This window comes from Lissotriton vulgaris, chromosome 3_1 (genome assembly GCF_964263255.1).
Source record: "Lissotriton vulgaris chromosome 3_1, aLisVul1.2, whole genome shotgun sequence".
Classification (NCBI taxonomy): domain Eukaryota; kingdom Metazoa; phylum Chordata; class Amphibia; order Caudata; family Salamandridae; genus Lissotriton; species Lissotriton vulgaris.
The window spans coordinates 660,859,519-660,885,029 of record NC_141689.1 but is presented as its reverse complement, the minus strand read 5'-3'; positions in this window follow the sequence as shown (position 1 = coordinate 660,885,029).

Here is a 25,511-nt window from a genome sequence, read left to right as displayed (position 1 = left end):
AGGATTTTAAAGCTGTGCTTCTCACCCTTTTGACCTAAAGAGAAATGTTTCCACCAGTTTATTTTTGCAGTGCTACTTGGACACTTGCAGGTTTGCTTTATTTTTGGGAAAGACTTGAAGGCTGTCCTTGCAGTCTATGTAGCCCTACTGGACTCTTCACCCTGAAGGTTAGGTTGAACTAGCACCACTGAAGCTCGTTTGAGGGAAGCCAAAAGTTTTTGGACAGCAAGTAATGTTAGTTTAAATCTGAAGCGTTGATTGCAAAGTGTTCAGATAAATGTATTGTGTTTACCTAATTTGGTGTATATATAAATGTATATTTGCCCTCTAACAACAGAGTGCTCATGTACATTGTCTATTTAAATGCATGTGAAAAAACACTAGCTGCAGCATCTTCTTTTGCTTGCAACAAAAATAAATGTGATAAATACAGATAAATTGACCAAAACATAAATATGGATAAATATAGACAGAAATGTTAAATAGATAAATAACATGAAATGTTAAAAAAATACAACAAAACCAGGAGCCCTGTTTATAATGTATAAAACCATATCCTCCAGTGAAAACAATTTAATGTGATTACAAGGAACTCTTAAAACCGAATTGCAAATTGCTAATAGCAGTCACATTTCAAATGTCGACCTATCTATTGATGATTACATCAGCAATCAAGGAGGTGAAAAGGCAGAGGGCTTGAGTATGCAGCAGACGAGCAAGGTGTTTTTTAGTAGGTGTTTCACTTCCAACTTGCATAGGAAAATGGAATGCCAGGAAAGTTTGCAGTTTCCCAGCAGAAAAAGATGGTGAAAGTTCAGTGATGCTGAACTTGAAATATTATTTGGGGAGTGCATGGCGGAAAAGGAGAAGCTATTTGAAAAAGCCTCATTCAGTTTCCCAGAGTCTACTAAAATGTTTATTTGCACTAAAATCAGGGATTGAATAAATGCGGTTGGAGTCACAAACCATACTTCAGAAGTGAGGAAGAGGTGCTATGACCTCAGATTACAAGCTAAGGAGAGGTTGGTATCACATCGAAGGGACCCGACTGTGACTGGATGTGGTCCAAGTACAGAAAGTCTACCTATTGTGATGGAAGAACTAATTGCAACTTATCTCCCTGAAACAATAGTGGAATATCTACTACAGTGAGACTTCTAGCACAGGAGTCACTAGAAGTGGTAAATACAATGTTTATTATCTATTGCATTATTCTATGAAAGGCAAGTTTGTGCAGGATAGAATTAGAACCCTGAATATAAATATAAATATAAACAATGTTTCCCAGCTGGCAGGTGCTGGTTTAATGATGCGCCCTCTCGATCTGGTGCTACGCGTTGTACCTGCAAACGATGTTTGTACCCAATCAGTTACGCGTCGCCCCTCCAGGTGTCAGACTTCCACGAGGTAACTCACGCCAGTATGGGGAGAGAGGAGGCAAAGACATTTGCCTGAGAAGGGGGACCAAGGACGGCTTTACCTTCCACACGACTGCACCGGCGTGAGGTCACCAGCCAACCAAGATTGGGGCATCAAACGATGTCTAAGGAAGATCCATCACTGCATGGGCTCCTATGGAGGACTTCACTTACCAGAATGCAGCTGAGTGGTGAAAGGAACGGGAAGTGCCGGCACCTGTGAGGTGAAAAAGGGGCCCAAGAACATATGACCAGGGAGTGGTCATATATTTGAATAACACATGCGCAGACCCCCATTAACAACAAGAGACTATCTGGAATGGGCACTGATGAAGCCATTGAAGGCGGAAACGGGTCTGCCCTGTGTTTCCAGAGACTTTTAATGCCAGCGTTTTAATAGAAATAAAGCCGCGTCTTGAAAAACCCCCGGAGCAGCGTCATACTCTTTTCGTTAGGAGGAGAGAGTGAGTTCACAATGTTTCCCAGCTAGCAGGTGCTGGTTTAATGATGCGCCCTCTCGATCTGGAGGTATGCGTTGTACCTGCAAACGATGTTTGTACCCAATCAGTTACGCGTTGCCCCCCCAAGCGTCAGACTTCTACGAGGTAACTCACGCCAGTATGGGGAGAAAGGAGGCAAAGACATTTGCCTGAGAAGGGGGACCAAGGACGGCTTTACCTTCCACACGACTGCACCGGCATAGGGTCACCAGCCAACCAAGATTGGGGCATCAAACGATGTCTAAGGAAGATCCATCACTGCATGGGCTCCTATGGAGGACTTCACTTACCAGAATGCAGATGAGTGGTAAAAGGAACAGGAAGTGCCGGCACCTGTGAGGTGAAGGAGGGGCCAAAGAACACATGACCAGGGAGTGGTCATATATTTGAATAACACATGTGCAGACCCCCATTAACAACAAGAGACTATCTGGAATGGGCACTGATGAAGCCATTGAAGGCGGAAACGCGTCTGCCCTGCGTTTCCAGAGACTTTTAATGCCAGCGTTTTAATAGAAATAAAGCAGCGTCTTGAAGAACCCCCGGAGCAGCGTCAGACTCTTTTCGTTAGGAGGAGAGAGTGAGTTCACAATATATATATATATATATATATACATATATATAAATATATATATATATATATATTCACTGAAAAAACCATAGGTTTCAGGCCTTATATAGTTAGGAATTAGCATTTAAAAAATCTTGCAAATTCACTGAAAAAACCATAGGTTTCAGGCCTTATATAGTTAGGAATTAGTATTTAAAAAACCTTGCAAATTCACTGAAAAAGCCATAGGTTTCAGGCCTTATATAGTTAGAAATTAGCATTTAAAAAACCTTTGAAATTCACTCAAAAAACTATAAGTTTTAGGGGTGTTATAGTTAGCTGATCATTTCGCTCATACAAAACCATTAAAATTGCTCCTATATAGTTTTCACCCCGAGTGGGCTGGTATGCTAAGACGTGAGTCCCAGGCTCTCCACATCACTGGAGTCAAGCTATCCAGGCTGAAGAAGGCTGATAGCCAGAAACCGGTCCTTGGATGCTTGATTCCGGTCTAGGAAAGACATGGCTTGGTAGTTCGGGCTGGACTGTTCCCATGAGGCACAGGGTCAAGGCTGATTTGCATATAGCAATTGTCTGACCTAGGGTGGTGTGGAGTGCAAAAAAACGATGGATTTAGGCCCAGATCTTTGTACTGGGGTGAATGTAATGCATTGTTCTGCATTCTGTCCATCAACTGTGTTTTTTGCAATTTTCACCCCGAGTGGGCTGGGTATGCTCAGACGTGAGTCCCAGGCTCTCCACATCACTGGAGTCAAGCTATGCAGGCTGAAAAAGGCTGATAGCCAGAAACCAGTCCTTTGATGCTTGATTCCGGTCTAGGAAAGACATGGCTTGGTAGTTCGGGCTGGACTGTTCCCATGAGGCACAGGGTCAAGGCTGATTTGCATATAGCCATTGTCTGACCTAGGGTGGTGTGGAGTGCAAAAAAACCGATGGATTTAGGCCCAGATCTTTGTACTAGGGTGAATGTAAGACATTGTTCTGCATTCTGTCCATCAACTGTGTTTTTTGCAATTTTCACCCCTAGTGGGCTGGGTATGCTCAGACGTGAGTCTCAGGCTCTCCACATCACTGGAGTCAAGCTATCCAGGCTGAAGAAGGCTGATAGCCAGAAACCGGTCCTTGGATGCTTGATTCCGGTCTAGGAAAGACATGGCTTGGTAGTTCGGGCTGTTCCCATGAGGCACAGGGTCAAGGCTGATTTGCATATATCCATTGTCTGACCTAGGGTGGTGTAGAGTGCAAAAAAACGATGGATTTAGGCCCAGATCTTTGTACTGGGGTGAATGTAAGACATTGTTCTGCACTCTGTCCATCAACTGTGTTTTTTGCAGCTTTCCTGTGAAAGGCATGCTGATTGGCTGCCACTGTCCGTCAACACTCCAAAACATGAAGTGTTGGCAGCCATCTTGTGCCTCGGTAGAACCAAGGCACAAGAAAGCAGTGAAACAAAGGTGCAAAACACGCAAAGGGGGCAGGGTAAAAGCACCCTGACCCCCTAGGTCTGCTTAGAGGGTCCCACAAGGAACGCCCAGGCCCAAAAAAATATGTGTTTATTTTTAAATCGCGGGGTGCACGCACCGTACGCGCACTGTACACCTACCTCCGCTTAGGTACGAGTACGGTGTGCGCACCCCGCGATTTTCAATAATAAAAAAAAATTGGGGCCTCCGGGGTCCTTGTGGGACCCCCTGAGCAGACCTAGGGGGTCAGGGTACTTCTACCCTGCCCCCTTTTTGAGTTCTACACGTTTGTTTTTCTGCTTTCCTGTGCCTCAGTCTACCGAGGCACAAGATGGCTGCCAGAAATTTCTGTTTTGGAGTGTTGACAGACAGTGGCAGCCAATCAGCATGCAGCACATACTCGGGAAGGTACAGAGTACAGTATGCTTATGGTGCGCGCACGGTGCAATGCCTATAGATATATATATTTTTTAAATCCGATTTTCTCAACAACTACTGGAGGGATTTACACTATTTTACCACAATGGAGTACTGCATACCAGGCCCTACCATTTTGCCAAGTTTGGTGTAATTCCGTTCATCGGTTCGGGCTGTAGCCGTGTCTAATTGTCCAATGGAAAATTGCATGGTGGAAAACACGTTTTGGGACCCCCCTTTTTTCTCGGCCCCCGCTTCACGAATCCCCCCGAAACTTTCAGGGATGGAGCGGAGCGTAACGGGCCATCTTCTTTGAGAAAATCCCGTACATTCAATAATCAGCGCCAAAGTTATTCCCAATAGAATGTTGCGGATTTCCTATGGAAACTAGGTCCTAACTATATATACCTACTGGCGACCGCCAGTAGGTAGTATATATATATATATATATATATATATATATATATATATATATATATATATATATATATATATATATATATATATATATATATATATATATATAGGCTCGATTTTTCTCTCACAGCCGTGAAAGGATGGATCGCACTCTTTGGCTCAAAGTTCATTCAGTTTTTTATTATTGTGATTCAGAAATCATTCAAAAAACAGGACGCATTTCGGCTTCGCGCCTTTGTCAACTGTTCATATATATTCACTGAAAAAAACCATAGGTTTCAGGCACGTTATAGTTAGTTGGACATTTCACTCGTTGGTTCAGCTAACTATAACAGCTTATGACGTCACATATTACATCATTCATGACATGGTCAGTGACATCACTGATGACATCACTGGTGACATCATCCAGTGACTGTTTCTATAAAGTGTAAATATGTTTTATATATATGCCAAGGTGCATTGAAGAATGAGTGGGTGTATGACTGTGTGAATGGATGATTTAGTAGATGTGTGACTGATTGTATAAGTGACTGATTAAGTGTATCTTACTGAATGCATGGGTTAGTGAGTAAACTGTGTAAATGTCTGTGTCAGTTTCTTAGTTGGTGTGTAAGCAGCCACATGCACTTTTGAGAAGCTACATGAATGTCTGTATGGGTTATTGTTTGGTGTGGGTGGGTGGGGGTGTGTGACTCTGTGCATAGATGTGTGAGTGGGTAATTCATTCGGTGTATGGGTTCAAGAGTGCATCAGTGAAGGGCTGTGTGCATATCTGTGTTGGTGATTTAATGGATGTCTTGGTTGTACATGTTTGAGTAACTACGTATGAGAAAGGGAGTATATGTGACTGTTGGAGTATATATATGACTATATGTCAGAGTGAGTGATTGCAAGAGTACCTGGAAGGATGAGTGTGCACTTGTGTTAGTTATTGTATAATAGTGTAAGTATGTGTTAGTATATGTTTGAATAAGTGAGGTGGTCTGTGTATAACTGTATAGGTGAGTAAAAGGGAGTATGATTGATTCTTTGCATGACTGACTAGGTGTTTGAGTAACTCTATGGATGAGTGGCGGTGTGTGAGTGTCTGTATAGATATGTGAGTGCATATGATAGTGCCATATTGATGGTTGACTGCATTTATAAGTGACTGTTTGGGTGAATGAGTGGATGTGTGTGTGTAGACCTAGGAATTAGTGAGTGGGTATATACTAACTCGTATTGGTGTGTCTATGGTTTCGAAAATGGTAGCCTGTATTTTAGAGTGGGTGTATCAAAGGTTATATTAGGGAATGAGGAGGTGCATCAGATTATCACATGGATGATGTAATCTGTGAATGCATTTGAGATGTCATCAGTGATGTCATCAGTGATGTCACTGACCATGTCATGAATGATGTAATATGTGACGTCATCAGCAGTGCATTGCGGGGACGCGAGTTATAATTAGCTCTAAAAACTATAAGAGCCAAATTTCTCTGGTTTTGTATGAGTGAAATGTCCAACTAACTATAACGTCCCTGAAGCCTATAGTTTTTTCAGTTAATTTCTATGTTTTTATAAATGCTAATTTCTAACTGTAAGGTCTCTGAAACCTATGGTTTTTTCAGTGAATTTCTAACGTTTTTTAAATACTAATTTGTAACTATAACAGGCCTGAAGCCTATGTTTTTTTCAGTGAATTTGTAGGGTTTTTTAAATGCTAACGGTCCTCACCTTCCTGTTAGTCATCCCCACATATTGTTTAGCACATGGGCATGTGATCAAGTAGAGAATTACAATTGGTGTGTCCTCTTTGTTCCCAGGGAGTAGGTAGACCCAGGTCAATACATTTGGTGTTAGTAGTGAGGTGGCACACACTACAAGATCCGCATCTAAAATGCTCGACAACAGCTGGTAGACCAGTGATGGTGGCCTTTCCCCCCAATGTGCGTCGTACCCTGGTTCTGATATGGATCAGTAAATACTTGAGGTTCTGGCTACGTCTGAATGAAAACAACGGTTTTTCCATGGCCAAACTGCCAGAGTTAAGAATCTTCCAATTCCGAAGTACTGTCCGTCTTATTTGTTGGGAGAATGTATTAAATGTCGATACAAACACGGGTTTATTAACCTCTGTTCTTCTTGTTTTTGTCAATAAAGAATCCCGGGCTACATTAGATGCTCTCTTCTTAGCACGTTTGATTATCCTGGTTGGATAACCTCTTTCATGTAGTTTTTAGACAGAAGGGATGCCTCCTCTGTGAAATCACTATGTTCCGAACAATTCCGTCGTATGGGGAAGAACTGCCCAGCAGGTAAATTCTCCTGCATCGACCTTGGGTGAAAGCTATTGAAAGCTAATAGTGCATTTTTGTCTGTGGGTTTATGATACACTTTTGTGTGTAATAGGCCCCCTCGGGGTTCAATGACCAAGTCCAGAAACCGGAGGCTAGTCTTGGTGGTAGTAGAAGTAAAATGCAGCAGCGGATTAATACCATTCAGCCATTCCAAAAATCAGTCCACTGATGGTTTGTCCACCTTCCATATGACCAGGACAAGAAAGGAAGAGATTGATACCTGTTTATCCCCCTTGGAAGATCCTCTAAAATTCTTTTTCAAGGATACAAGCATCCTTAAAACAGCTACTCTGCCGTCAGTTCAGGTCAGGCCCTAATAATGTAATGTAATTTTATTTTTGTAAAGCGCGACTTACACTGCACGGAGCATCTTGGCGCTAACCACCCGTGCCTAAAAGCTGTATGGCCGGGGAGCTAGTGAGGCACCGGTAAGACAGTATCTGGTATCTCTAGGGATTGGGGTTAGACTAGGGCTAAGCATGCTGTGTCTGTGAGTTTAAAAATCCATGTCTTTAGAGCCTTTCGAAAAAGGCTCTCTGACGGGATCTGGCGCAATTGGAGTGGTAGTTTATTCCAGGCCCTGGCACCCAGCATTCCAAGGGACTTTCCTCCTTTTGTGGCTAGTCTGAATTTGGGAGTCACCAGCAGGATCAGGTTGCAAGATCTGAGTGAGTGGGAGGGCACATATCTTCTGAACCTTTTTGACAGGTAGGTTGGACCCAGCTGGTGGTAGGACCTAAAGGTGATTACTAGGATTTTGAATAACACCCTTTTATAGATGGGCAGTCAGTGCAAGATCTTAAGTGCTGCTGATGCAGACGACTTCCTGGGCCATCTCAGTACGAGGCGGGCGGTGGCATTCTGGACCATCTGCCGTCGATGCAGTACTGCTTTACTAGAGCCTGCATATAGACTGTTGCAGTAGTCCAGACGAGATGTAATAAGAGCCACCGCCACCGTCTTTCTGGCTGTCAACGGGAGAAGGTCAAAGAATCTTCTGAGGCCTTTGATTATGCTAAAGCAGGACCCTGCCACAGCACCTGCTTGTTGCCTAAATGACAAGGCCTCGTCAAACCTAAGGGTGGTTTGATATGAACTGTACATCTGTGTTAAAATCCCTAAAAACTGGCCTTACACGCCACACCTAGATCCCCATGCGAGGTCCGACAGGCCAGACACCTGTATCGCTGTGCAATTATGATTAGGGAGAAAACCCTGAAGCATGAGGCCTGGCAAGCATTAATATCTGCCTCTGAAAATAGGGATCCAACAACCTTTTGTAAGGCTGTAAATGCCCCCTCTGTCCGGAACAAAAATTCAGAGCCAATAGATATAGCTATAAATGGGGATACTTGGGTAGCCCATTTCCAAAATCTGTATGATATTTCACTCCCCATCCAATTATCTCCCCCTGCTCTTATCACACCTTGCGAAAATAGTAGATCTTGCCTGGGAACCCTCCCCTTGGATATTGTTTTTACTTGTGAGGAGGTTACTCTGGCTATAAGGGATAGCCCTCCAGGCAAGGCACCGGGCCCGGATGCGATACCTGTTGATGTTTTTAAAGCTGAAATTCATCTCTGGGCCCCATTACTAACCATTGTGATGAATTGCGCTAACACCCATGGACTTATTGCAATGTGGTCAGAGGCGATAGTTGTTCCTATATTTAAAAAGGGGGACAGGCATGATCCATCTTACTATCGTCCGATTTCCCTTCTTGACGCCTTAATGAAGGTAGCTGGCCGCATTATTTTAAAGCGTGTGCAACAATGGACTGAGGAAGGTAACATTTTATCTATCTTTCAATATGGCTTTCACCCCGGTATGGGAACAGTTGAGCAGAGTCTAAATTTGTACTTTTTAATTTCTAAGTATACTCAAGCTAAGAAAGGGAACCTTTTTATTACTTTTATTGATTTAAGTTCAGCCTTCGACTGTGTTGACCATAACCAGTTATGGTCCACACTTGAAGACCTGGGTATGGAATCTTCAATTCTTAACTTTATTAAGGAATTATCCAGGGATGCTGGGGCGAGGGTGCGCTTTGGACAACGAGGGGAGTGCTCGTCAAGATTCTCCATCAAGAAGGGGGTGAGACAGGGGTGCATCTTAGCGCCCCTACTCTTCTCCCTCTATATTAACTCTATTGGCGACCACCTTAAGGGTTTTCAGTATGATTACCCCTCAGTCCGGTGCCATCCCGTCCCCATCCTCTTGTATGCGGACGAAGCTGCCATCATGTCGCAAACCAGGCTGGGCTTACAAGGGGCTGTCTCAAAGTTTACACTTTTTATGAGGGAAAAGGGACTTAAGGTTAATATATCAAAAACCTTTTCCATGTCCTGTGGACGTGGAACAAAGAAAGCACCTTGTCCCATTTTCCTTGAGGGTAGAAGTATAGAGACTACAGACCAATTCCCCTATCTTGGGATTTCTTTTGACAGGAAGTGCTCCTGGCATACAGCAATTAAAGCTATAAAATTAGCATTCTCTAGGGCGATTGGTGCTTTGCAGAATTTTGCAGCCAAAATTGGGGGTAGACCCGTCAAGGAGTTGATTGTAATATATAAGGCTAAATGTGTATCCACGGCCACTTATGGCTCTGGTATCTGGGGGATTGATACTCCCATATCAATTCAGCAATCCGAAAATTGTTTTCTCAGATACCTCCTGGGGGTACCTAAATCCTCAGCTAGTTACTTTGTGCATATAGAACTGGGTCTCCCCTATATCTCCGATATTATGATTGAGCCTATCCTGCTATGGCATAAGTTGTGGGTTACTCCCGAGACAGCCTTTAATCGTAATATAATTTCTGACTGCCTAAACCTTCATGGTATAAGGCAAATTAAATGGCTGTCCTTTGTGGAAGCAATGTTGACCGAGATTGGTCATCCCAAGTCCATCTAGTATGGAAGCGATGCCGAGGAAAGTCCTGCGTAAATTGGCAATGGACCATCTAGCGAATAAAAGATGGTCCACGGAAAAACTGTTTTAGCTTATCAGCAAATCACCATAGAACCGGGACTCCAATTGTACCTTGCAAGTTATCTTAATTGTTACATTAGAATGCTTCTCTCTAGGTTTAGACTGGGATCTTTTAATCGCTTAATTACTTTCCCAGCCTGTAATGATTGGTCGAGAGATTTACCACCTAGCCCCTGTGATGATCTCACCCCCCAAACTAATATGCACTGTATTTTATTTTGTACATTTTATGAGGTTCCAAGAAAGATCCTACTTAAACCAATTTTTAAGGAGTGGGGCCTCCGGTCTTGTAGAAACGCTTTCCTTAGACTACAACGACTAGAAAATATGGAAGTGGTCCACACCCTAGCTAAATTTGTGAAACTTTTGGTAAAGTTTAGGAACTTGATGTAACATATCATATGTATTTATGTATCTTAGACCGTTTTAATCTATTAGATTTTAATGTACATGACTTTTTTGCTTGTTGTTCTATTGTTACTTCCCTGTTTTTTTAAATGCACTTGCCACTTTGTGATCATACCCCTGTTTTTAAAATACATGGTGTACCCATGATGGAAACGCACTGGCACTTTGTGACTTACATTTGTTCTTAACAATGCTTGCCTTTATGATATTACTTTGTATATCGAATTAAAGCTTTTTGAATGTGAATTTGACTAGGACGTCATCAATGTAACGACGCCACAGCCTCAAATGAGGCCTCCAAGTGCAAGCGTTATCGTAGATGACTAAATGCTCAAAGGCACCAACATATAGGCCTGTCAAGCTTGGCGCGAAAACGCTGCCCATAAAGGTGCCATGAGTCTGAAGATACATGGTACCCACATGTTCAAAAAAAAGTTTTGTCAGACCAATTTCAGCAAGATGTAGGATAGAATACAAATACCACTTATACTCAAATGCATAATCATGTTTTCCATCCCCTGAGAAAATTCTTGCAGCTGTACAAACAGCTATTTAAAAGAGCATATTTTGGCACAGAAAAAATAAATCATTGTTTTTTCTCCTGTGCCTGCCCTCCAGGCTTTCAACAAATGCAGCATTCCAGATGCTTAAGGACTACACCCTAGGTGGATTCAATGGGCATCAATCTTAAATACAGTGGGTGTACAGTTTCAAAATGATTCTACAGTGAGAACGCAATAATTTCTTCAATATGAGCAAAAGTTACCTATAACTCCATAAATGCTACCCACTGAAAATTATACAACATTGAGCTATATAAATATACAAACAAAACAGAAATATTCAGCAGTCTGTGCAGTGGTGCAGAGAATATTTAAAAATAGTAGATTTAAACCAATATGCACCTACACACAAACTCTAGCTGACAGCAACATACACACTGCAGAAATAAATGTCTTGTTGTCTGCACATAAGAAGACTGAGTGAGGAGTTCCCACATTAATAATGTCTGACGTGCCCATCAGTGGGCAGGCTTACAATGTGGATTTACCACATTAGAGAATGAATGGATTCAAAGATTCAAAAGGGAAAACTTCACTAGGGAAAAGTTGCTATCTTCAAAGGTGCCCTTCCACTTGTCCATGTGAGACACACATTAGGATGCCAGCATGTTGGATTCATGCTTTAGGGAACTTTGCAGCTAACGTAATGGGCAAAGCCATTGTGCAGACTGTAAAGATAGTTGTTATGATCCGATCTCAAACGAGAATCAATAAAGGCATACTGGCTGCCATTGAGGCTACCTCAAAGGGTGAAGCACCTTCTGAAAGGTTTACACGTAAATACTCCTACTCCCTTAGTTCAGAAAACTCCCCGATGCGGTGCTTACCTGGAGTGAAAGATAGAGTGATACCGTACAAACTGCCTGATTAGATTTAATTAAGGCAGCCCATGAAGGTTTGGCATCTGGGCTTTTTGGAATGGGGGCCAAAGTTTCATTACTTCAACAACATTACTGGTAGCCAGAATTACCCAAACACATGTAAGAATATGGGCACTCATGCATTAAAGTCACAATTAAGAAATCGTAAAATGGGAATGACAACGATTTGTGATATATGTTTTCTCGTTTATATGAAGGCTCCTAGTTTTCCGTTTAAACTGATTTTTTCATATAAATACACACAGAAAAACATTTTTTCCTTTGTCTGCATTTATAAATAGAAATTACAAAAATATGTTTCAAGAATAGTTTTTGGATGCTCTGCACACCAGCACCTGACTGAAATCAGTGTGGCTAGTGAGGGAGGGCATGAATGAAGATAATTTCAAGGACGTTAGAAGGGCTGGGGAAACAACAGTCTTAGCATTACACGAAATGGTATTCTATTATTTTTATGCTGAGAGCTGATATGCGTTTCCTAGGAAACCTGTGCTTTTTTTAAAAGTCAAAAGCAGTCTATGTGTGTAATGTTTTGTGCATGCAGTAAAGAGGTATTTGTGAAACTAAATGGCTACATTTTTTTTGGTGTTGATATATGGCAGAAAGAGTGACACGCACAGCTTTATGACCTATAAAAGTTGTGTTGGGGTGAAAGGCATCAAAGTCTGCCTGTGTATAAAATTCCAGTTCAATGCATGCAATTCTTTTGGTTCCAGCATCACTTTGGTACAGGCTGCAGTAGTCCCTCCTTCCCCCGGTCAGCAGAGAATACAATGGGAATAATTAAGGCACATTCAAATGGTCAGCAGAGAATACAATGAGAGTAATTAAGGCACATTCAAATGTGATGGTACCTTGCAAGCTGATAGGAATTTAAAGCTGTGCTTCTCACCCTTTTGACCTAAAGAGAAATGTTTCCACCAGTTTATTTTTGCAGGGCTACTTGGACACTTGCAGGTTTGCTTTATTTTTGTAAAAGACTTGAAGGCTGTCCTTGCAGTCTATGTAGCCCTTCTGGACTCTGCACCCTGAAGGTTAGGTTGAACTAGCACCACTGAAGCTCGTTTGAGGGAAGCAAGACGTTTTGGGACAGCAAGTGATGTTAGTTTAGATCTGAAGCGTTGATTGCAAAGTGTTCAGATAAATGTATTGTGTTTACTAATTTGGTGTATATACAAATGTATATTTGCCCTCTAACAGAGTGCTCGTGTACATTGTCTATTTAAATGCATGTGAAAAAACACTAGCTGCACCATCTTCTTTTGCTTGCAACAAAAATAAATGTGATAAATACAGATAAATTGACCAAAACATAAATATGGATAAATATAGACAGTAATGTTAAATAGATAAATACCATGAAATGTAAAAAAAAAAACACAAAACCAGGAGCCCTGTTTATAATGTATAAAACCATATCCTCCACTGAAAACAATTTAATGTGATTACAAGGAACTCTTAAAACCGAATTGCAAATTGCGAATAGCAGTCACATTTCAAATGTGGACCTGTCTATTGATGATGACATCAGCAATCAAGGATGTGAAAAGGCAGAGGGCTTGAGTATGCAGCAGACGAGCAAGGAGTTTTTTTAGTAGGTGTTTCACTTCCAACTTGCATAGGAAAATGGAATGCCAGGAAAGTTTGCAGTATCCCAGCAGAAAAAGAAAGTGAAAGTTCAGTGATGCTGAACTTGAAATCTTATTTGGGGAGTGCATGGCGGAAAAGGAGAAGCTATTTGAAAAAGCCTCATTCAGTTTCCCAGAGTTTACTAAAATGTTTATTTGCACTAAAATCAGGGATTGAATAAATGCGGTTGGAGTCACAAACTATAGTCCAGAATTGAGGAAGAGGTGCTATGACCTCAGATAACAAGCTAAGGAGAGGTTGGTATCACATCGAAGAGACCCGACTGTGACTGGATGTGGTCCAAGTACAGAAAGTCTACCTATTGCGATGGAAGAACTGATTGCAACTTATTTCCCTGAAGCAATAGTGGAATATCTACTACAGTTGAGCCTTCTAGAACAGGAGTCACTAGGGGCCAGATGTAGGTATCACATTTTTACCGACTCTAAAATACCGATTTTTACCGAATCGGTATTTTAGAAAAGTGAAACGAGATGTAGGTAAAAAATCGGTAAATAATACCGAATCGGTAAAATTCGGTAACCTTGTCTCGGTATTTACCGATACGGCAAATACTGAATCGGTAACTCACATGCAATCCTATGGGCCCGGAGGCCCATAGGAATGCATTGAAACTACCGAATCGGTATTTACCGAATCGGTAAATACCGAATCGGTAAATACCGAGTCGGGGATACAAAATATCAGGCAGTTGAAGTATCAACCAATCACGTGCCTCCATCCCGCCCCTCAGCCAACCAACAGAGCAATAGACCAATCCTGTGCATCGACCCCACCCCACAACCAGGAAGTGGCCACACCCATGCAGGTGCAGTGTACCTGATCACGCAGGAGAGCAGACAGGCATTCTTTAGCTCGCCATGATTCACCTTTTTAATTCATTTTCGCCGACGCGTTTCAGGGCTCGAACAAGGAGAGGCAAGGGAGAGGAACTGTTCTTCGCCGTCAGCACATCGCCCCAAAACTGCGCGCCAAGAGGGTCATCATCCTACTAAAGGAATGTAATGTGCTTTGAAATTAACAAACAATTACTGAACTTACTCAAAGGATATTTTTTTGCTTGCAATTTGGTGAATACATGTTACATCAAACACTGCAGCAGCACAAGATGGGAGGGGCAGCTGCAGGGTCATGTGATGTTAATAAACCGAGGAAAAAGTTAATTGCAAGCCTCAGTATTGCTTGTAAGCTGCCTAGGAAGAAGGGGCCGCAGAGCACTGAAACGCGTCGGCGAAAATGAATTAAAAAGGTGAATCATGGCGAGCTAAATTATGCCCGATGGCTGGGGTGATGTTGTGTGTCCTATCAAAAGCTTCGGACATTTGTGGTTTATGTTTATGCACGGCCGGTCCCTGCCGTAGATGGGGCACCATCTCGAACAAGGAGAGGCAAGGAAGAGGAACTGTTCTTCACCGTCAGCACATCGCCCCAAAACAGCGCGCCAAGAGGGTCATCATCCTACTAAAGGAATGTAATGTGCTTTGAAATTAACAAACAATTACTGAAATTACTCAAAGGATATTTTTATGTTTGCAATTTGGTGAATGCATGTCCCATCAAACACTGCAGCAGCACAAGATGGGAGGGGCAGCTGCAGGGTCATGTGATGTTAATAAACAGAGGAAAAACTTAATTGCAAGCCTCAGTATTGCTTGTAAGCTGCCCAGGAAGACGGGGCAGCAGAGCCCTGAAACGTGTTGGCGAAAATGAATTAAAAAGGTGAATCATGGCGAGCTAAAGTATGTCACGAGCACAGACTACAGCGCATACAGTTTAAAAGGCAAGTGGCTTGATACACGTAACGCATACCTTTGTGTTAGTGTAATCACGAGAGTTAAGCGGGCGGGTGTCAACATTCCCCGCACGATTTCCAACTTTAATCCACAATGGCATTTAGCAGGAACCAACGGCGATATGAAGCAGCCAATCGTTTGTTTACTGACCTCGGATCTCCAACAACTAATAACTCTTCTGAGAATGTTAATCAGAAGAGTAGTGGCCCAAATAAACAAAGTCTTTGGAATACCCTGTGGAAACTTTTGGTGACTGAGAAAAATAAGTGGTGGGAAGCCACCACACTTCAAAAATATATCGATGTAAATAGGGTACCTAGGGGATTGCGGATTTACACAATCCTGACTTTCGCAGACCCTGACCCAGACATGGTGGAAGAATGGGCGGGGAACAGTCATGAATGTTCAATGAGAATACTTAAAATTCTCGTGAAGTATGCCAGCAAACACTGTGATAAATTGGCTGAGGAAATTGAAGCCATTACGAACCAACTGAAAGGTCTCTATGAAAATGAAAAGGACTTTGAGAGCGGAATGGCTAAATATGATGCCAAGTTAGAAAAACTCGAGAAAGAGATACGAGACAAAAAAGAAAGTAAATTTACAAGAGACCGCAACGACTCTGAGAGCGGCCAAGTATTAACATTCGCTAAAAGATATGACCATCTGCGAACAACCACTATTCTACCTGAACCAACACCACCCCCTTTTACGGGAGGGACAACTGCAACAGCTGCGAGTGTTCCCAGAGATCCGGGGGAACAAACTACTGGTCCAGCGGGAACCAGCGCACATAGAGCACAGAACCCAGAGCTCATGAGCCCAAAAGACACAATTTTAATGGAATTCGCGATGGTGGCCCAAGGAAGATTGACCGGGCAAAACAAACCCAATGCAGGAGGAACAAAAGGACGAGGTCAAGGCGGGAGAGGCGCCGGATAAACCAGCTCAATGAACATCAGCAGCATTTCAAGCCCGGTGAGATCCAGGACGAGGGGCCAGAGGAAAGGTAAATAATGGATTCACAGACGATAATCAACCTATCGACCAGAGAATTGGACACGGCCGAAAAAGAGGTATTGTCCCTTGGATTATCCTTTTGCCTCACTTCCTCTTTTGACTATACCCAAAGTCGTATTGATCTCTTTTACTTTACCAGAAAGCTGCGTTTAAAGAAATGGCATGCGACCAAACCTAACTCGCGAGCTGGCACAAATACCCACCAGCATCACAGGAGCAGATGTTGAAACTTTACATCTGCTGCATGAACTGGAGGGTGACTTAAATGCACTTGACAATCCCATGCTCAAACTAATCCATGATGATGTTGATATTGATTTTAATTGTCAGAGTGGTTTCAGACCTAAATCAGTCTTTTTACCACAGATTGTGAATGAACCCATAGATATCTTTGAAAAGGCAATGGTGAATGAATTTGACAAACTTTCTAGGCGTAAGAACTTTGTGAAATGTAATTTAACAAATGCACAATTCAAAGCTATCAAGACCTTGAGTAGTGATAAAAGTATTGTCATTAAAAAATCGGATAAAGGGGGGAACATGGTGGTATTGCCCCGCAATCTGTACATTAACGAAGGCTTATCCCAGCTTAACGATTGCACGAAATATGAAAAAAGCAACAAGGCCGCTTACAATATGAGTGTTTCTAGATATACTGAACAACTTAATGGTTGGAGGGAGAGTGGGCTTATCAGCCGGGATGAATATAATTTTATCCTCAATAGAAACCCCGAAATACCCGCCCTCTATCTACTACCTAAAGTGCATAAGAGCATGACTGATCCTCCGAGGAGACCCATCGTATCCTCCGGAGGGAGTTGTTGGGAAAATACCTCCAGGTATGTTGATTTTTTCCTGCAGCCGCTGGTACAAAATTTGCCCTCTTACTTGAGGGATTCCGGTGACTTATTACAGAAAATCAACAACATGTTGTGGGATCCCAATTGGCTATTTATGACCTTAGATGTCAATAGCCTTTATACCTGTATCCCCCACCAACAGGGCATTGAGGCCTGCAGACACTTTTTGAAAGCATGTTCCATCGCTTATCTCCTTCATACTGAAATGCGTCTTGATATGGCATATTCATGCCTTACCAAGAATTTCTTTCTCTTTAATGATACCACCTACCATCAGCTACTGGGGACCGCGATGGGGACTTGTTTTGCGCCCAGTTTTGCTTGTCTTTACTTGGGATTGTGGGAGGAGAAAGTGGTCCACCAATCCCAGACATACCTTACAAAAAGTGTCAGTTGGCTCCGCTACATTGACGATATTTTTATTGTCTGGAGCGGGAGCGAACATGAGGCATTGGATTTTGTCAGAGGCCTCAACACCAACGATTTTAATCTCACCTTCACGTGCCACATTAGTTCAACATTTATTGAATTTCTGGATGTCAAGGTTGAGAATAAAAACAACGTTTTGACCACTACTCTATTTAGAAAAAGCACAGCGGGCAACAGCTTGCTGCACGCTTCTAGCTGTCACCCAGCCAATCTCATTAATTCCATTCCAATGGGAGAATTTCTGAGAGCCAAACGCAATTGTTCTAACGAGGCTGACTATAACAAAGAGACACTCATTATGAGTGAAAGCTTCAAACAAAGAGGCTATACTCGTAAATGCATATCCAATGCCCTTACCAAGGTAAAAGAAAGAGAAAGACTGAGCCTACTCAAACCAAAAGAGAAGGAACGTCAACCTATATCCAGCACCATCAGCAGATTCATAACTGACTACCACTCTGAATCTAGGGAAGTGAGAAAAGCTTTGAACAAATATTGGAATGTTCTCAAACTAGACAAAGACTTAGCACCTGAAATCTCAGAACACCCACAGTGGACCTTTAGAAGACCAAAGTCTCTAAAAGATCTTCTCTGCTCTACCCTCTTAACCAAAACCGTGAAACAAAGAAACCCTGTGCAAGGTTTTTACGTTTGTGGCAGGTGTAAAGCCTGCCGCAATAGTAAAAACACAAAAGAAGTTCAACTCTCAAAAGATACAGAGAAGTTCAAAATCACCAAACACGTTACATGTCTGACTGACCATGTAATATATGCCTTGAAATGTCCCTGCCAGTTATATTATATTGGTAGTACCAAACATCCCGCCAAGAAAAGAGTGCTTGAGCATATGCGAGCAATCACTAATGGGGACAAGCAATATCCTATTGCTAGACATTTTGCAGCACACCACAAAGGAAATGCTAACATGCTTTCCTTCTGTGTACTTGAATCAGTGCCCATTAGGGAAAGAGGAGCAGACAGGATTAAGGAGATGAGGAGACTTGAATCAAGACTCATCATCAAATATAGGACAACACAACCTGGTGGCCACAATTTACATGAAGAACTTAGTGTACATTTGGGGTAGTAACCTAGATTGACTGTATGTATATATTTGCCGTTTTTTAAAGTATTATTTTAATCACTGAATTGTTCACATGTGCATTATAGTCACTCACTGTTTTTTATGTTCACAGAACTTGGTGGTGACCTTATATGGGAATCTGTTCGATACTTTTGAGCACCTGCACGTATGACAGAACTGTGTGACTGGACTACCCGGCGACAGTAGTTTTTTTATTCAACTAGTGCCCACTGGGGCTTAAATACATAGTGCTTGCCTCATCCAGGCGGTGGTAACATTGGATACAATTCGGGAGTGAATTACCCCTTGTTTTCTGTTATTCGACCCAGCTTGCAGTCCAACGGTGGTATTGTGCCTTTAAATGCATACTGTGAACTTTAATTTTGCATTTGCCTGTAACGCTATCTATGCAAGGTACATACGGACTTGATTGTTTTGGTTGGACGGTGAAATAAAGCTGGTAGTACAGTACAGTATTGTGCCCACTTGGGCTAAATTCCCTTAAATCATATGAACTGCGCACTAGGGTTGATATATTTACAAATCATGTTACTTAAAACGCCCTATATCGTATGATTTGCACAATGTATTTAGCGTTGGCATTACAGAATTGTTTCTCAAATCGTATGAATTGCGCACTACATTTGATAGAATTACCTGTTTTTGAAACGTTCTGTAAATATTTGCACAATGAATTCCACTTACCAGTCATGTTCTGAAAATGGTCCAAAACTTTTTATTTGTTCTATTTATTTGAACACAGCCCGCAGGTATACCGACAAGTCTGTCTTCCATTGCCTTGGTATGACACTAATACCATGTGACTGTATATATTGCACACCCCTTAGTTGGTTCGTTCTCGTGAAAAAGCAGGTTTCACCTGCAAAACGCGTCGAGAAAGCCGTTGTAATAAACACGCTTTGCATCTCCAAGTGGCCCGGACTTCTTTTCTTTACTGGAAGAGAATTTGGTTGAATATATATATATATATATATATATATATATATATATATATATATATATATATATATATATATATATATAACACGAACAGATGGCGTGCTTCTGCCGCTTGCACGGCGGGCGCTCGACAGGATCGCCGATCCTTCAAATGAGTTTAGAAAACTGGTATAGTCCTATATGTAGAAACCAGAGTCGAGGCCCAAATTGTGTTTTCAGTGCTCAAGGTTTAATTGGCAAAAAAAGTATACAGCCCCAACGCGTTTCGAGGTAGCCCGTGACCAAGAGGTAGGCTTACCTCGAAACGCGTTGGGGCTGTATACTTTTTTTGCCAATTAAACCTTGAGCACTGAAAACACAATTTGGGCCTCGACTCTGGTTTCTACATATAGGACTATACCAGTTTTCTAAACTCATATATATATATATATATATATATATATATATATATATATATATATATATATTCACTGAAAAAACCATAGGTTTTAGGCCTTATGTAGTTAGGAATTAACATTTAAAAAACCTTTGAAATTCACTGAAAAAACCATAGGTTTTAGGCCTTATATAGTTAGGAATTAGCATTTAAAAAACCTTGAAAATTCACTGAAAAAACCATAGGTTTCAGGCCTTATATAGTTAGGAATTAACATATAAAAAACCACTGAAATTGCTCCTATATAGTTAGATGAACTAACTATATATGGCGCACCCGCAATCCACTGCTGATGATGTCACATATTACATCATTCATGACATGGTCAGTGACATAACTGATGAAATCACTGATGACATCTCTGATGACATCACTGATGACATCTCATTTGACATCACTGATGACATCACTGATGATATCACCGATGACATCATCCAGTGACTGTTTTTCTGGAAAGTTTAAATATGTTTTACATATTGAAGAATGAGTGCATGTATAAGTGTCTGGATGAAGGATTTAGTAGGTGCGTGACTGACTGTAGGAGTGATTAAATGTGTCTTACTGAATGCATAGGTTAGTGACTAAGCTGTGTGAATGTGTGCATCAGTATGTCTGTTGTTGTGTAAGCTGCTGCATGTGTTGTTCAGTAGCTATATGAGTGGCTATATGGGTTATTGATTGGTTGCCCATGTATTTGTATGGGAGACTGAGTGTGTGTGTGGCTGGCTGGGAGGTGTGTGAATCTGTGCAGATCAATGTGTACTTGTATCAGTGATTGTATAAGAGAGTAACTATGTGTTAGTATATGTTTGAATAAGTAAGGTGTTATGTGTATAACTATATAGATGAGGAAATGGAAGTGTGATTGATTCTTTACATGACTGACTAGGTGTGTGAGTAACTCCATGGATGAGTGGCAGTGTGTGAGTGTCTGCATAGGTGTATGAGTGCATATGATAGTGTTGCATTGATGAGTGACTGTATGTATGAGTGATTGTATGGGTGAATGGGTTGATGTGTGTGTAGACCTAGGAATCAGTGAGTGCCTATGTAGTAACTGGTATTTGTGTGTCAATAGTTTCAAGAATGGTAGTCTGTATTTAACACTGGGTGTATCAAAGGTTATATTAGAGTGTGAAGAGGTGAATCGTATTATCACATAAATGATGTAATCAGTGATGTCATCAGTGATGTCAAATGAGATGTCATCAGTGATGTCATCAGTGATGTCATTTGAGATGTCATCAGTGATTTCATCAGTGATGTCACTGACCATGTCATGAATGATGTAATATGTGACATCATCAGCAGTGGATTGCGGGTGCGCCATATATAGTTAGTTCATCTAACTATATAGGAGCAATTTTAGTGGTTTTTTATATGTTAATTCCTAACTATATAAGGCCTGAAACCTATGGTTTTTTCAGTGAATTTTCAAGGTTTTTTAAATGCTAATTCCTAACTACAGAAAGCCTAAAACCTATGGTTTTTTCTGTGAATTTCAAAGGTTTTTTAAATGTTAATTCCTAACTATATAAGGCCTAAAACCTATCATTTTTTCATTGATTTTCAAAGGTTTTTTAAATGCTAATTCCTAACTAAATAACGCCTGAAACCTACGGTTTTTTCAGTGAATTTGCAAGGTTTTTAAAATGCTAAGTCTATTAGCGGATAACGTTTACATATGTTAATATCCTTGTGGGACCACCTGAGCAGCCCTCGGGATCCAATTTTTGGACCGGCCCAGCCCTAGGGCACTCACTTTGCAGCGTTCCTGGAAACTCCACTAGACCAGCTGGGCCAAACAGTACTTTCCCGCACTCACCAGTACAGAGGAGGCACTCCTCAGGTGCGGCGGGGCTCTTCTCCTGTGGCTCGCCTTCTCCTCTCCGCCGGCAGCTGTATTGCATCCCATCTAATAGTAGAACCACAAGAGCAAAAATTATTTGGCATAGAACAATTAATAAAATTATTAAATCTTTTTTATTTAGCCTGACCCACTCAGTGCATCCTAACTCCATTGACCGGATCGGAAACAGCCAGGGCAAGCCCAGTGTGTTGGAACCCTGCACACTTCCAGCAAATCTACCCCTGCACTCTGACCCCCCTTACCTCCATCAGAGCCATCCCAGCCAGCTGAATCTCATTCTAGCTCCATTCTTATCCACAAGAACTAGTGTGACCCTGCCCAGTCCCTTCTAAGCTGTTTAACCCTCAGCAGAACCATCCTGGCCCTGCCCAGTCCCATCTAGTAGTCTTTTCCCAATATGATTTAGTTAGCCCTGGTCTGTGCATGCAAACAACATAACTATGCAATGCAGTCAGTTCAAGCCAATCTGGCCCTAGATACCGCAACCAGAACCAGCCTATAGAGTTGGTACCTGGCTGTCTTTTAATGTGGCTGATTACGATTTTAATGTCTCAGCACAAAAATCACCGAAATCTGGCATTTTTTCCCCTATCAGTGCACATTTAAAACAGCAAACATACGAGAAAAAAGCACTTTAAAATGTGTGGAGGTGCTGTCTTGATGGTCCGTGACTAATAAAGTAATAAAAGTTCTGTTTATCATGTCTAAGCCTTTAGAGAATCTTCAAACATTAGAAAGTGTTGGTATTATTCCCAGGGAAAGGTGGCAGCAGTACAGGCCTATCCCTCACCACCTTATCCTATTCACAGCACAACTCACCTGTGACAAGTGCCTCAGTGCCTAACTGCCGGGATGAGCGCCAGCGTGTCCTCATTGGGCTAGGAGCGACCGGGCGGTGCTCTTCTGTTCTGAATATTGTACAGAGAGTGAGTCCAGGCTGCCTTGCTTTAGAGCCTACAGGGATTAGTCCGATGCTGCTAAAAGAAGTTTGCCACCCACCACCTTAGACCTCACAGTGAGACCTGGGACCAATCACCATCCGCCTCGTCCCAGAATGTGACTGCCGGAATATAACAAAGGCAATGAGTGCATATTGTTACAGCCAATTTTAATGGCATAAACACTTCAAGAGTTTTCAGCAACTATTAGAACAAGGCAATGAAGGGAGTTGTGATAGCGATCCAATTAGTAAAATTTATATTTGAATAAAGGCATTATCACTGAAGAGGCAATCAGCATGGGTGAATTCTTCCATTGTTGATATTTGTTGTGTAGCAATGAGCAATTTGTTGAACATAAAATTAAGAAAATCATACAAAAATGAATCAAAACGTATGTGTCTAGTTTCAGCATTGTTTAAAATGCACTGCTTATGCTAATTGGAAAAAGGTATATAAACGGAGAGTGTAATGGAGTCCGTTTTCTTTTTCAACTATACATTTTGAAAAGTCTCTATTGCAGTCTTAAGCACTAGCAACTGAGTTTTTGTCAACTCTCTTGCCACAATATATATATGCCACCCAAATGCACCCATAACTCAGCCTAACCTGGACGTGTGTGGGGGAGGAGGGTTGGAGCAGGGCAAAGGTCTCATCTGTTGTGAAGTCCTATAGTAGATTGAGATCGCATGCACGCTGCAGTCCAGACCGTGAATTAAAAGCACTTTTTTTTTTAATGTATATGATGCATGCTGGGCAATTAGTTGTGTGGAAAATCAGTGACACTAGTAGAAGACGAGTCAATTAGTGCATTTGGGCCAGCTGCAAAGCAGTCAAATGTTACATCATCCGTGGATCAGTTCAAATCCAGAGTAAGACCGGTATCATGGTATCTGAAGTGAAGTGTGTGGCTGCGACTCGAGTGCAGGTGTCTGTGTCATGCGTGCGTGTAAGGAGGAAAGTAAGACAAACTGAGGCACATTATTTACAGCTTTAATTCCCGCAATTTTCACTCAATGCTTTTCATTAATGCCCCAAACTCCAGAGGGCTACTACTCACTAGCACATACTTGCTTAATTGAATGAAGATTTATTTGCAGCGAAGCCCCTGGCAGCCTGCGAAAGCTGCATTTTTGGGCAGGGCCAGCTGCGGGATTTACCGCAGCGCGGCAAGCTCTTATTAGCAACCTGGCTTGCAAAGCAGTCAAATGTTACATCATCCGTGGATCAGTTCAAATCCAGAGTAAGACCGGTATCATGGTATCTGAAGTGAAGTGTGTGGCTGCGACTCGAGTGCAGGTGTCTGTGTCATGCGTGCGTGTAAGGAGGAAAGTAAGACAAACTGAGGCACATTATTTAGAGCTTTAATTCCCGCAATTTTCACTCAATGCTTTTCATTAATGCCCCAAACTCCAGAGGGCTACTACTCACTAGCACATACTTGCTTAATTGAATGACGATTTATTTGCAGCGAAGCCCCTGGCAGCCAGCGAAAGCTGCATTTTCGGACAGGGCCAGCTGCGGGATTTACTGCAGCGCCGCAGGCTCCTATTAGCAACCTGGCCTGGCGCTGCGTGACGGGAGACCGGACATCGAAGGCTTCCCCCAGGCAGGGGGAAGCGGAAACAACGTCCTCCCGGCCCCGCCCACAACCAGGCCGCGGCCATCTTGAGGTGGCTTGGGCCGCGGCGGTGATCTCGGGGGTAAAACGAGGGGTGGGCACCCTCGAAATTAAATTAAATACATTAAAATAAAAGAGAGAAGCCCCCCAAGCCCCCCCCCCCAAAGAAAATCAGAAAAATCGCGGGGTGCACGTACTGTGCGCGCTTACATATATATAATTGATTTCTCTTCTAATTTTCTCAGGAACTACTGGAGGGATTTACACTATTTAACCAAAAGCGTGATCTGCGTACCAGACACTACCATTTTGACAAGTTTGGTGTAATTCCCTTCAGTGGTTCAAGCTGTAGCCGTTTCTAAAGGTCCTATGGAAATTAACATGGGGAAAACACGTTTTAGGACCCCCCTTTTTTCTCAGCCCCCACTTGACTAATCCCCCCCAAACTTTCAGGGAAGGAGAGGAGCGGAGCGAGTCATCTTCTTTGAGAAATTTGCGAAGATTCATCAACCAGCGCCAAAGTTATTCCCAATAGAATGTTGGGGATTTCCTATGGAAACTAGGTCCTAACTATATATACCTACTGGCTACCACCAGTAGGTAATATATATATATATATATATATATATTGACTGAAAAAAACCATAGGTTTCACTCATGTTATAGTTAGTTGGACATTTCACTCGTTGGTTCAGCTAACCAGCTAACTATAACTGCTTATGACTTCACATATTACATCATTCATGCCATGGTTAGTGACATCACTGATGACATCACTGGTGACATCATCCAGTGACTGTTTATATAAAGTGTAAATATGTTTTATATATATGCCAAGGTGTATTGAAGAATGAGTGGGTGTATGAGTGTGTGAATGGA